This window comes from Clytia hemisphaerica, unplaced genomic scaffold, assembly GCF_902728285.1.
Source record: "Clytia hemisphaerica strain Z4C2 unplaced genomic scaffold, Clytia hemisphaerica genome assembly, whole genome shotgun sequence".
In the NCBI taxonomy this organism is placed as follows: Eukaryota; Metazoa; Cnidaria; class Hydrozoa; order Leptothecata; family Clytiidae; genus Clytia; species Clytia hemisphaerica.
The window spans coordinates 2,261,506-2,274,784 of NW_027103551.1; the positions used below are offsets into that span (position 1 = coordinate 2,261,506).

The 13,279-nt window shown below is 33.1% G+C and overlaps 1 long non-coding RNA gene across 1 annotated transcript; it reads left to right on the top strand.

Moving 5' to 3' along the window:
- Nucleotides 1-5,070: 5,070 nt before the first annotated feature.
- LOC136800257 (uncharacterized) lies at nucleotides 5,071-7,385 on the top strand. Its single transcript, XR_010845688.1, has 4 exons — nucleotides 5,071-5,178; nucleotides 6,314-6,490; nucleotides 6,920-7,020; nucleotides 7,359-7,385. It is a non-coding gene; the product is annotated as an uncharacterized lncRNA (long non-coding RNA).
- The last annotated feature ends 5,894 nt before the right edge of the window (nucleotides 7,386-13,279 follow it).

Genomic DNA, 13,279 nt, shown 5'->3' on the forward strand with positions numbered 1-13,279 from the left:
TAAAACACATTTCACGCCATATAGACCATCCATTCGTTAAGGAGATGTCTCAAAAATCAACTGTCATCCCTCTCGGACTTATCTCGAAAATACATCATCTGGTATCGCTAGAATTTTGAAAGAAATTCAAGAAAAATATGTTCCCATGATTGTGAATGATGACAAAAGACAGGTATGTGGTTTTCATTCCTTACATTTATGGATTTCGAGTTACTTACATAACTAACCGTCGTAAAACTGTTTAGAACTGTCCTCGTATGAACTGTAGTCGAGATAATTTTCAGTATGTTTAGAAAATTGCCTTTGAAGTTAGCCAAAATGCACCATGGCGATAACAAAAACTTCTTAATATTTTCTCTTGACTTTAGATCTTGAGAGCCATAAGATTCGAGGGAGATTATCTAACCTACGAACGGGCTATCAACTTCATTCGCGCTGTGCTAGATGGTCTCACCGATATCGAGAGACTTGAAGGTATCGAGCCTCAATTTGCAGATTGGCATCTCAGGAAAACCCTCTATGAGGTAAGAAGATTTTTTTTAATTGAGAAGCATAATGAGGCATAATGCTTAATTTTGAAGGTATTATACTTTCTTTGTAAGAACTTAAAAGATTTTTATTTTGGCTTCTGGAATCGCTAACGGTTGATTTATCCTAAAGTGTTATATAAAAAAAATTATATTGTTCGAATAAAGATAACAGTTTTTTTTCTAGATGACCCGATACCAGATGAAATAAAAAATGGAAAACCAGAAATGATACAAGAATACGTACAGAAAATTGCGTGATACATTGTCGAAAAGTAAGGATAGAGAATTATCATCATCTGAAAGCTCCTAGTACTGTACTAATCGAAATTCTATTCTTATTCACCTGTTTTATGTCCATTATAAAGCAAGCGTATTTTATAGTGATATTTTTTCGTCGTTTCTCTTCTCGAATTAAGAAATCTGGTTTTTATTAAAATCTGTAGCAAAATGGGATTTATTCGGAAAAGCGAGCTTATGATAAGTATAAATCTAAACCTATGAAAAATTATGGCTAAGCATAACTAAAACAAACTCTAAATGCTTAGAAAAAGGTGTATTCATTTTGGACTCGGATTTGAAGCTCTGCTGAAATATATGTATAATCAACACTCTTTTTTTCTTTAAGCTTCACCGTTATATATCAAACCGAAAAAGAAAAAGAACGACCTTCAACTGACCCAGAAAAACCAAAAGCACGTTTTTTCTTTTGCGTTAAATGTCATCATCAACCCTTCCAAAACGAACAAGAGCGAAATCTTCACGAACAAATGATACATTCTTTTTATCGGTGAGTCTCATAGAACTTTATCTGTGTCAGTTAGAATTTTTTTTCTGCTGCCTCTGTTCAATAGATAATAATGATAATTATATTGTTTGATTTGATCACTAAAAACTGTTCTCATAATATAAAAATCTTCTACAGCTATTGTAACCCCTCTTCGATTGTACAAGATCAAACTTAGAAAAAATAATCAAAAAAAGTTTGATAATTTTCATTTCTTTGTTCAGGGATTCTAATGTGGAAGATAATTCAAACCAGGACTACGTGATGAATTAACAAGAAGCATTACTAACCATGAATTTATTGCTCAGAAACATTCACGATGCAATTAGAGAAGGAGACGGAGAGCAATTAATGAATTCGTACAAAATAGTCCTTCTTTACTTCAAGGCGATAAGACATCATAAATATGGACTCGCAATATTGAATTTACTTACAACCATAGAAAACAAGCCTGAAAAAGCATTCAAGTTAATTTGGGGCAGATTTGTTAATACCCATGGTTTTCGCGGTCAAAACATATCACGCGACTTACATCTTGAGCATCTGAACAGATTTTTGAAAGGACTTTTAAAACCTTTACATAGCAATTTAAACAAAGAAAATGCTAAGAGAATAGCCTTTTCAATTAAAAATCTACAAAAAATAGTCAAAAATTTCGAGGACACATTGCAAATTAAAGAAATACGAGGATCTAAAAGAGCAAAAGCTTCAGCTAAAGACATCAACAAACTTTCACTTGCATATGTTGCCGATGCCACATTCGAGAGAAAAGCTGGCAGAGAATACAAATCATTTGGTCAATTCAACAAGCGAATTTTGTCTTGTTTAAATGATAATTTCATAACATGGGTTTCGAGAAAACGTCGTGAATTGAAGGAAAACATTTATGTATGACGACGACGACGAGGAAGAGGAGGAAATCGACGAGGAAACTGACGTTGAGAGTGAAGAATCGGACTCTGATGGTCTCTGATAGTGATGAACTCGAAACTGATACAAGTGCTACAAGAGAACGTCTCCTTTCATTAGTCAATAATTTACAAGAACAAATTAATAAACTAAAGAAAACTCAGAACCTTTCAAATTACCTCAAGACCAATCTTAACATTTTAGAGGAAGAGGAGGAAATCGACGAGGAAACTGACGTTGAGAGTGAAGAATCGGACTCTGATAGTGATGAACTCGAAACTGATACAAGTGCTACAAGAGAACGTCTCCTTTCATTAGTCAATAATTTACAAGAACAAATTAATAAACTAAAGAAAACTTAGGACCTTTCAAATTACCTCAAGACCAATCTTAACATTTTTGAATTATTTTAATATGATAAAGCATTTGAAGGCAGAACGGCTGAAATCCAAGATTGGACCACACGTTTGAAAAATTATGAGAAATTTTGTGTGAATAATTTTTTTTTGAAAATTTTCTTAATCAAATCGAGCTTATTTCTTGTTTCAAATAAAAAATTCTTTGTTTGAAATACTTTATATAAAATGAAAAAATAAATAAAAAAATGTAAAAAATCTAAAATTTCACTCATCATCACTATCAGTAAATATCAAAGATGCCAGAGAATCATTATCCGAAAAAAAATTGTTGTCCAAAACCATATTTTCAATAGGTGTGTCTTCAGCAATTTCCATATCATTAAATACCATATATAATGGTATGTAATATTTGCGAAGCGAATATACATGAGCGAAGCAGTTTTGCTATCGTGTGCATGTACCTTTAAATTCTATATACCAGGGGAGCGCCAAGGAAAAATTGATGTGCGTTTTCTACGGTACCGAAAACATCATTTCGATCCATCAGGCGGCACTTTCTCATACATTTCTATCCGTCGCTTCCGTAAATTTGGAACAATTGGTTTTTAGTGTAAAGGATGTATACCAGATCTAAATAGTTACGGAGATAATCTTGCCTTGAGTTTCTGTTTCGATTACCTCCCTAATGTTTAAATTAGGAAATTTAAAGAAGAGATCGGAAAATCAGCGCGGGCTGGAAGCGTTCAAGAAGAAGCGTTCAAACGCTCGTTTTTCAAGAAGTCGTTGCATTGACTCGGGCAAAGACTTTCGAATGTTGACTCTGAATTCGAATGTTGACTCTGAATTCGAAAAATAAAATCATTGTTGTTTTGAAATTGAAAAGAGACGGTACTTGGATGAAAAGAAATGAAGAAAGTAGCTGAACTCTGGAATGAGAAAGAAAGAAGATGGAATTTTTATTGTTTCATCAACAGGACAGCCGCCTCAACGGAGTTGTTGCTTCGTTGCAAAAAGATGTTCAAAGCTGAAAAATGAACTGTATTATGATGGTGGGAGAACCATTCCTTGGATGATTGGATCCTGATTCTTGCACTGGGCGAAATCTTGTCTTTCCATTTTCGAAAGATGTTGAGAAGATCAACTTTCAACAAATTTCCAAAATTTTCGAAGGATGAAGTTTCAAATTTGTTGAAAGATATTGGAAGCTCATCTTTCGATGTCTTTCGACTTTTAGGAAGATGAACTTCTCTATTTTTCCAAGATTTGGAAAGACGAACTTACAAGTTTGTTGAATTTTGTTGAAAATTCATCTTCCAACAACTTTCTATTTTTCGAAAGACGAACTTCTCTGTATTTCAAAAGTTTTGATATATGAACTTTCCATTTTTCAAAAAGATGTCGAAAAGTCGTTTATCGACGTCTTTCAACTTTTCGAAAGATGAACTTCTCTGTATTTCAAAAGTTTCGAAATTTGAACTTTCAATTTTTTTAAAAGATCGTATTTATCGACGTCTTTTAAAACTTTTCGAAAGACGAACCACGAACTTCTCTGTCTTTCAAAAGTTTTGAAATATGAACTTTCAATTTTTCAAAAAGATGTCGAAAAGTCGTTTATCGACGTCTTTCAACTTTTCGAAAGTTGAACTTCTCTGTATTTCAAAAGTTTCGAAATTTGAACTTTCAATTTTTTTAAAAGATCGTATTTATCGACGTCTTTTAAACTTTTCGAAAGACGAACCACGAACTTCTCTGTCTTTCAAAAGTTTCGAAATAGAAACTTTCAATTTTTCAAAAAGATGTCTAAAACTCGTATATCGACGTCTTCCAATTTTTCGAAAGGTGAACTTTTACACTTTTACGTTTAATGTTTAATGTTTAATATTTTCTAAATACACGCTTTTTTATAGGAACAATTTTAAAAGAACACGAGTTTGCTGAGTTTAATGGGTTTTAATAGATTTTAAGCCATTTTTATTTCTTAAGGAAAAAAAATAATCGTAAGAACATTTAAGGCTAAAAACCTCGAAAAATTATGAACAGTCCAGACAGCCCAGCCTGAGCCACAATTTTCTGGTTCTTCTTATAAAAAAAGCAAAAATTTCGACGCTCGTATTTCGACGTCTTTCAACTTCTCGAAAAATGAACTTCTCTTATGTTGCTGAAAGAAGGACGCGCCAAAACGTTTACGAACCAACGTCCGCACTGATGAATACCGGGGATCAAAAAGACTATTTGAAGCATACTTTTTGACGTTTAAAACACAAGAGGATACTAAAATATCTAAATTTCTTGTAAAATGAAATAATTTTAAGTGTATTACATACACAAGTTATGGTTAAATACTGTAAATATAATATCCACATCATTGGAAGTACTTTTGCAAACCCCCGGAAAAAAACTTAGATTATTTTCGAATGTTATGATTTGATTTATGATTGCCGGCAAAATTTCTTTTTGTAAATTTGAAACTGGAAGCTGTGAAGAGTGGAAGGCTGTGTGTGTGATGAGGAAGACAGCAAACCAAAGCAAAGCCAAAATGCAGTGCAAATGGAAACTTTATTCTAAAGATATGAAATGGGAATCAAAAGATGCTAAGGTGAGCTCCTTTTTACATATTTCTATGATTGAAGTGTGGTATGTGTCTGTATGACTATCTATACAGGCACATACACATAGCTACACCACAGTTTTTCAAAGCTATGGGCAGTTCCAGTTATAGTCTGTTAACCTCCAGTGGACGATGTGGATTTTCCACAACAATTTACTATGGAAAAAGTTCAGGGTATTAGCCTCTCAGGGGGAGGCACTTAGGCAAAATTGGGTATGTGTCGCTGCTGGTGACAAGGTCCCATTTTTACGCTCCATAGTCATCAGATGGCTGACCAATTAAATCAGCAAAATTTCAAAACAAATGAACTACGCAGCTCTGCTAGTAGTAGTACTCTACCATTTTTGTTTTGATTTAATGTTGCTTTTTAATGGCCAGGTAAATCATTCGAGGGCTATGCATGTTAGCCTCCACTGATGCAAGTTGCCCAATCTCACGGTATATAACAGGTTCCCAAAAATTTAGATTTTTGATTATTTTGGACAATCTTCAGGGTGGAAATCAGAAGATCTTTTAATTTTTCATCTACTTTTATTAATTTTTGCCACTTTTCAGGGTGAAAATGGGAAAAAATTTCAATTTTTCCTTCTGACAGAGTCCCAATTTTGCCGAAAATTCATATCTGACAGGGTCCACTTTTCAAACTCCAACGGCACATCCCTGTCGGCTGTCTAGACCAGTGCCCCACCCCCTAGGTGAAAGCCTCCTTTTCAAAAGTTTTCCACCAAGGACGTTTTAATACCAATTTTTTTTCTATTATAATGTGTAATGTATATACAGGAATTCTTCTTGATAATCAACCAAGTAGGGGGTCAAGCAGCTAGTACAAGACATGTCATCTAAATAGATAAAAAGAATATAATCAGATAAAATAATATCTGGTCACTTTAGAACCTTTGAATTTTTTCATCTTTCAATAGGAGATTACAACATTCTAGGAAATATTTTAGATAATAAATTTCTCTGACAACCCGCAAACCGATTTTAAGATTTTTGTAAGGAAATCAAATTCACATAACACACCACCAGGTACCAGCTGGTATGATGTCTTGTACTAACTGCTTGATCCCCCTGGACCAAAGCTGGTCACTTTTGTTTTAACTAGTTGTCTTTCCATTTTCAGGAAATAAAATAAAAGTTGGTTGGTTGGAATGCAAGCTGTCAGATCATTTTATTTTGGAAAATTCTCATTCTGACTTCCCTGTTAGAATTAAAGAAGATTTTGTCATAACATGGTTGAAGTAAAAAATGATGTTAAATTAAACTCAACGTGGAATATCAAATGATAACATAGCTGAAGGTAGGCCTTTTAGACATAGTTTTTTAGTCTAAAAACAAAGAAATGTTGGCGTTTTTGTTCTTACTATGGAACTGAAAAAGATTACATGATTAAATACACATTTTTTTAATAAGCAACTCCAATTTTCTGGTCAGGCCTAGGGTTACTTAGCATTCTGGTCCATTTTCTGAAAAAATTGCTTTGAATACCCCTAATATTATACCATATTTATGTGTATTGGGTCAAAGAGCTATAGTTTGCCATGGTTAGATCATCTAAAACAGCTGTTACTTTTCGAGATAGTGGAAAAAAATTGACAAATTTGAGGCCTCAAGCCTTAGCAGCCTGATTGCTTATAAAAAATGTGTAAAACAGGGAAATTACTTTTTAAACTCTGAGGTGGCAAGCTTTACAGTGTGTCAAATTTTCATAAAACTTTCATGTTTATAGGATACATTGAATGTGTGTCGACATTGAGCCATTGAAGTTTTGGGGATTTCATTGAAAATAGATTCATTTTATCCATTGAACAAGGAACAAAATACAACACGGTAAGTAATTTTTGTAATATAATCCAGTAATACAAGACTATTGATGATACTATTTCATTCTGTTCCATTGTGCATCAAACGAAGCTAAAATTTTGTTACAGTACACAAAGTCTTGACCTAAGTTCAAAATATTTTCGAAAATAGGTTTTTGTAACCTTTTTTAGAACTCTTTAGAAATAGAAACAATCTGAATAATTTGTCTTACTAAAGGGTCTTTCTACTATAGTCTACTGAAAGCTGTAAATAACTTATCAACAATTTTACAAACCTCTTTTAGTTATACACCGTTTTGTATGCCTGGATTTCAATACTGATTCAATTTCTATTTGTTTTATTAGGGTCATGACGTATGGACAGTTACTGGCTAATTTTGAAATGCACTTGAAAAACGATGCTGTGAAACAAAAATGTATGTTGCTGCTATGCAATCAAGATATTTATATGCTTCATGTGGTAGTTCGTTTCAACATTGAAAATATAACTTGGTAATATTTTCATTGCAATAATTGGTTGCTGAATGATAGAAGGTATTCTTGTACTCTTTAATGCTTAATTGTAAGAGTTAATCTGTACTTCAAGGGATTGACAATACTATACCATCACGTGTTGTATAGCACAATAACCTCAGTCTAATAAGTGAACAACTAAACTGAGGACTGGAGTGAGATTGTGGGTCATATTTTTGGAAAATATCACTGTAATATAATTTTATGAGACCCCCTCCCATTTTATGGATTTTTTCTGAAAAGTGCTTAAAAACCTTCATTTTCGACTACTCTAGGTCCCAAGTATATTATAAATTATGATAGAATATTGCAAAATCTAATAAAAGTGGGGGTCTGAATAACAAGGTGGAGTTTAACAAGTTTTCGGTCTGGTTCAGATTTATGCTTCTTTTACTGTGTAGATTTTTCGTTGGATAATGTGTTTAAGGTTTGAAAATATTCTTCAAAAGCATTCAAAAATATCCCAGAATATGTCAAATTGAGAAAATGGAGAGACATCTCGGGTAAGTTATGGCATGTCTCAAAAACTGAAAATTACCATAATTTTTAGATCGCATTAGTCGACAGAAAATGACCAAACAACTGACTGAACATGAAGGGTATTATGATGTAGTTTTTAACCTGATGTGTAACCTAATTGTTTTTTCACAAACCGCAAAAACTGATTATTACGTAATAATCGATGACGTCATCAAAACTAAAAATTGAATTTCTCAAGAATGGTTAATCCACTTGTCTTCAAACTTTTACCAAAGATGTATCTTACTAAAGTCGATCATTTGAAAAAAAAATTATTTCGAAATTTTGATGACGTCAGCAGAAATTAGTGAAAAACGAAAAATCCTATTTTCTGCTGACGTCATCAAAATTTTGAAAAAATCTTTTTATCAAATGATCGACTTTAGTACGATACATCTTTGGTGAAAGTTTAAAGACAATTTGATAACTCATTCTTGAGAAATTCAATTTTTAGTTTTGATGACGTCATTGATTATTACGTAATAATCAGTTTTTGCGGTTTTTCGCGAAAATCAGCGAAAAAATAATTAGGTTACACATCAGGCTAGAAACTACATCATAGTACCCTTCATGTTCAGTCATTTGTTTGGTCATTTTCTGTCGACTAATGCGATCTAAAAATTATGGTAATTTTAAGACATGCCATAACTTACCCGAGCTATTGGTTTACCCGTTTACCCCTGAAATTAATTTTGTCAAAATGTCGGAGTTCACAATTTCTTTTAAAAAATTACAAAGTAGGTGGGACGTTTATTCAGACTAGGGCATTTTGGGAAAATCATCTTAATATCAGTTTTTAATAATGACTTGTACTTTATGGTTTTTCTACCCTCCGCTATAATTGAGCACAAAAGAGTATATTTGGCATAACTTTCATTATTCACAGTGTCATCTTTTTAGAGTGATTTGCATAATTTTTTAATTTATTATACAATATTTTTATATTTTTCATATTTTTTACTTCGTTACTTTTTATATTTATAATACCGGCTACCCTTAGGCGCCCAAATCTTCCCTAAAACCCCACCGCCCATAATTTTTCCCCACCATCCACCCATTCAAGAAACTTTTTGACTTTTTTCTAGGAATTTTGACTTACCACTCGGATTCGAGAGTCTTGTTTTAATTATCAAAAAAATATTAGAAATAGTTTTGAAACACCCGGTATATAAGTTGAACCTTTTTGACGACGATGTGAGTAATCAATTCCAGTTTCCCAAACATTGAAAGTTTGCTCTCTCTCTCTCAAACTCGCAAAGTGATCACACAATTTTTTATACTTATGTATAAGGGTATTTTAAATAGTGAAATTTACACATTATGCTTGTTTTTTTTGTGATTTAGGAGATTAAATTATTTGAAACTTTGTTAACTGAGGCTCAGCATATGCTTTATAGGCAATGTTTAATTTTTCCAAGAGATCAGTCTAGATATGCTTGTTAGCAGTATGCTTATAAAAATGTCTATAATTTAGTAGAATTGATCTCCATTGTACAAAGCATTCCCAAAGTATTTAACGAGGATTTCGCACTTACGGGAATGGAAATTTCAATGTATCCTTTAATGTCCTTTGAAGCCCTATGGCCAATCTATTCCTTGATAGGGACTAAGATAAAACTTATAATTTAGATTAGTTAGTATTATATTACTGAAAATGAAATTAAATTATAGAAATTACACGTATTTTTTATAAGAACCAGTAAATTCTTGCTCAGGCTGGGCTGTTCTTAATTTTTGCAATTTTTCAGGCTTAAATGTTCTTATGATGTTCTTAGCCGCTTAGTTTTTTTACTTAAGAATCAGTTAAAATCTATTGAAATTAGTGTTTTAATAATTTCTGAAAGCTGAGGCTCAGATTGTTCTTAATTGTTTTTAGGTTTTGGCCAAATTTCAGCCTCGTGGTCTAATAAAATTGTTCTTATACAAAACGTGTAATTTGTCATTCAGAATTATTTTATTTAGACTACTTAATTTTTTAGCAAAAAGTCACTACTATTTTGTTTCATATTTTCTGTTTTCTATGCTTTGTAAATGTATGAATTGTTCGTTTTAATGTCACAAAAAAAAATTATCCGCACATAAAATTATTTAAAAGATCTCTCATTTACTTTTGACTTGTTAATGAAAGATTTCGAAAAAAGCAAAAATCGTCTTCCAAAGTATTTAGAAAGTTTCGGAATATGAAATTTCAACATATTAGGAAGTTAGAAATTTAATTTTTCAAGCCTGTTTGAAAGTTTGAGAATGTGGTCTTTCAACTTTTTTGGAAAGTTGGGAAGACGATCTGGTCGAAAGATGTTGGAAGGTAAGGTGCCACACCTTCCCAATCCTTGTTGAAAGACCAACTTTAAAACCTGTCGAAAGATGTCAGAATATGAAATTTCAACATATTAGGAAGTTGGGAATTTCATTTTCCCAGCCTGTTTGAAAGTTTGCGAAGGTCGTCTTTCAACTTTTTTGGAAAGATGGGAAGATGATCTGGTCGAAAGATGTTGAAAGGTAAGGTGCACATCTTTCCAATTTTTGTTGAAAGACCAACTTTCAACTCTGTCGAAAGGTGTGGAAATGTGACCTTCCTACATCTTTCCGACGATTTGAATGACATTATTTCGCCCAGTGTTGGATAGAGCATGCAACACATGAATTTGGACTTTTAGTATGTTTTGAAATGGGAAAAAGATAATATATTTTGGATATGGCTAACCTGGAAAAATTTATTCCTCCCCTCATTGAGTGGAAGAAGAACTGTTTGTTTGTTGTTGCTTTTTAAATTCTGGCTTGGCCGACCCTCGCTCGATGATGTGGACTTCGTGGTTGTTGTTTTTTGTTTATGAATACGCATTGGTGGTCAGAGAAATAGAACATGTGATTGTATTTTAAAGGATTTTATTGTTGATAATGATAATGGTAATGACTTGTAAAATGTTAAAATACATCGACAAAACTTGACATTATTTTCATGATGCACTTTAAACTGTTTTAAATTTCTGTGCTACAATTAATACAGCCTACAGCCGAGAAAAAAGTCACAGATTTTTTTTTACTTTTTTATGTGAAGAGTTTGCTCCTGTTTGTCAGCAACTCAAGGGTAAACGATTTGCCATATTTGTCTCCAACATACTTAAGATTTTAAGATTAGATTTCCCAAAAATACACAGCCAGTAAAATTTAGAGATTTTACTTAGTAGAATCGTTGAAGAATACTTTCAAAATCTCAGATCTTTACTTTTTATCTGGTTTTTCATTGTTTTCATCTCAGGATTTTACAGCGCTAATACAGACTGGAACTTCGATTTTTGAGGATAACGATTTTACCAGTTTTTTAGCGATTTTTGCCTCGCTAGCCCAAATCTCTTTACCTTAAGGAAGATCGAAATTAGAGTTTTTCAGCGTTCCGAAAAAAAACGCATAGCAGAAATTTTTTCATCTTCACAGGATCGATTCTCAACAACAAAATACATCTTTTGGTCTTTGGATTTGTTTCTGACGTTTTTTCTTCAAAGAATATCAATCACTTTCCTTTTCCCCTTGAGCGCGCGAGAAAAAAATGACTAGCTTGTTTTCGTGCAGGCGAATAAAGATGAGGCGGCAATCTTGCACTGAGGGTGTTCCTTAGTTTTCGCCCTATTTTGCGCCCACGATGGAATGGTCCAAACACGGGGGTAGTTCAAATGATAAACTATGTCGTTCTGTAAGTGTTTATTTTCTGAGAGATACAAATAGTACATTTGAATATTATTAACTTATTTATTAAAGTATTTTTGAGCGCAGATTTAAATATACGGTTAAATAAAAAACGAATGATAACAGTTCTGTTTATTCCTCAATCCCCCAGGAAAATCAGTGCTCATAGGCCTATAGTAAGGGTCAGAAGACCTGATAAGCAAATTTCAGTCACTGCGTTTGGCTTGGTAGGTTAAACGCGGTGATCTGATAGCAAAATTAGCAATTGGGCAGTGTTCATAGGCCTATAGTAAGGGTCAGAAGGCCCCTGATAAGCAAATTTCAGTCACCGCGTGACTTAGCTATTTTACAAATCTCGGAAAAGAACTCCCATAGGAATTCCGATACCTAACCCGATTGGTTAATTTTGGAACGGCTTCAAGAAAGTCATAATGGCAGATAATTTTAAGAGTTTCTGAGGGAATGTGTGTAATTTATTGATGTTGATGGCTTGTTGATTCTTTAAAGAAAAAAGATAACAGGTATAGCTTTTTCTAATCCTGGAATATCGAGGTTCCAGCTACACTGTAGTTTTAATATAATTTTAGAACGTTGTTAAAATTTTCAGAATTTATGATGCAATTAAACGATATTCCTAATTGCTTATGATTATTGAATTTTGAAATTGCATAAATCAACTTATTTCCATTAAATTCTAGTCTTGAAATTCTCTGTATTTCACATCCCTGTCTCAATAAACCGGGTGATGTCTCAAGTTTGTTTAATTTTGTTGCGTCTATGCTCTGCAAGGGAAACTTTTTGAAGAAGCTAGAGGGTAATTTTTCCACCAGAGAGGAAATTTTTCAAGTTTAACAGCGGGGATGTGAGACAGGGTGTTTATGTTAGTTCTTTCGTTAAGGGGTTTGTCATAAAATAGCATTTTGGAAAAATAGTTTTCGAATGTGCTTTTTATAATTCGAACGTTCGAAATTAAAGATTCGAAAGTTCGATTTCGAACTCAAGGAATTCGAAACCGGAAGTAAAACAAGTTCAAAACAAAAAATAATAACTACTTAAGGCAGACAAACATTGCCGAGCAAAAACGATTATTGAACTTTTTATTGAATATTCTTAGAGAGTAGAGAAGAGCATAATGGATTAGGGGAATGTTTTTAACCTATTAGTCACATTCATTTGAAAGTGCTCATTTTCCAACGATTCATAAAAAGATTTGTATAATTTTCCTCAAATCCGTAGAAAGTTTGTACGCCTGAAGTGTTTGAGTAAATCTCTTAAGTCTTCTTGGACCCTAGCAGTTGTCGGGGTTTCGCAGGGTTACGAATCTATTTCAAAATCGCGTGACCCTATAAATATTTTGCTTGCAACTTGCGAATCGAGTGACTTGCCTGGATCGCTTCGCAATTCTTATATATATACACTAGTTTGTTTGCTGTTTTGTTCTCTACTATACCAATTTTGACCAGGAACGCTTTTGAGTTGATTTTTTCAATATTAGCAACAATTCTATCGATCTTTTCGTAAGTTAAACCAGTTGCAATGCTTGGGGGGAA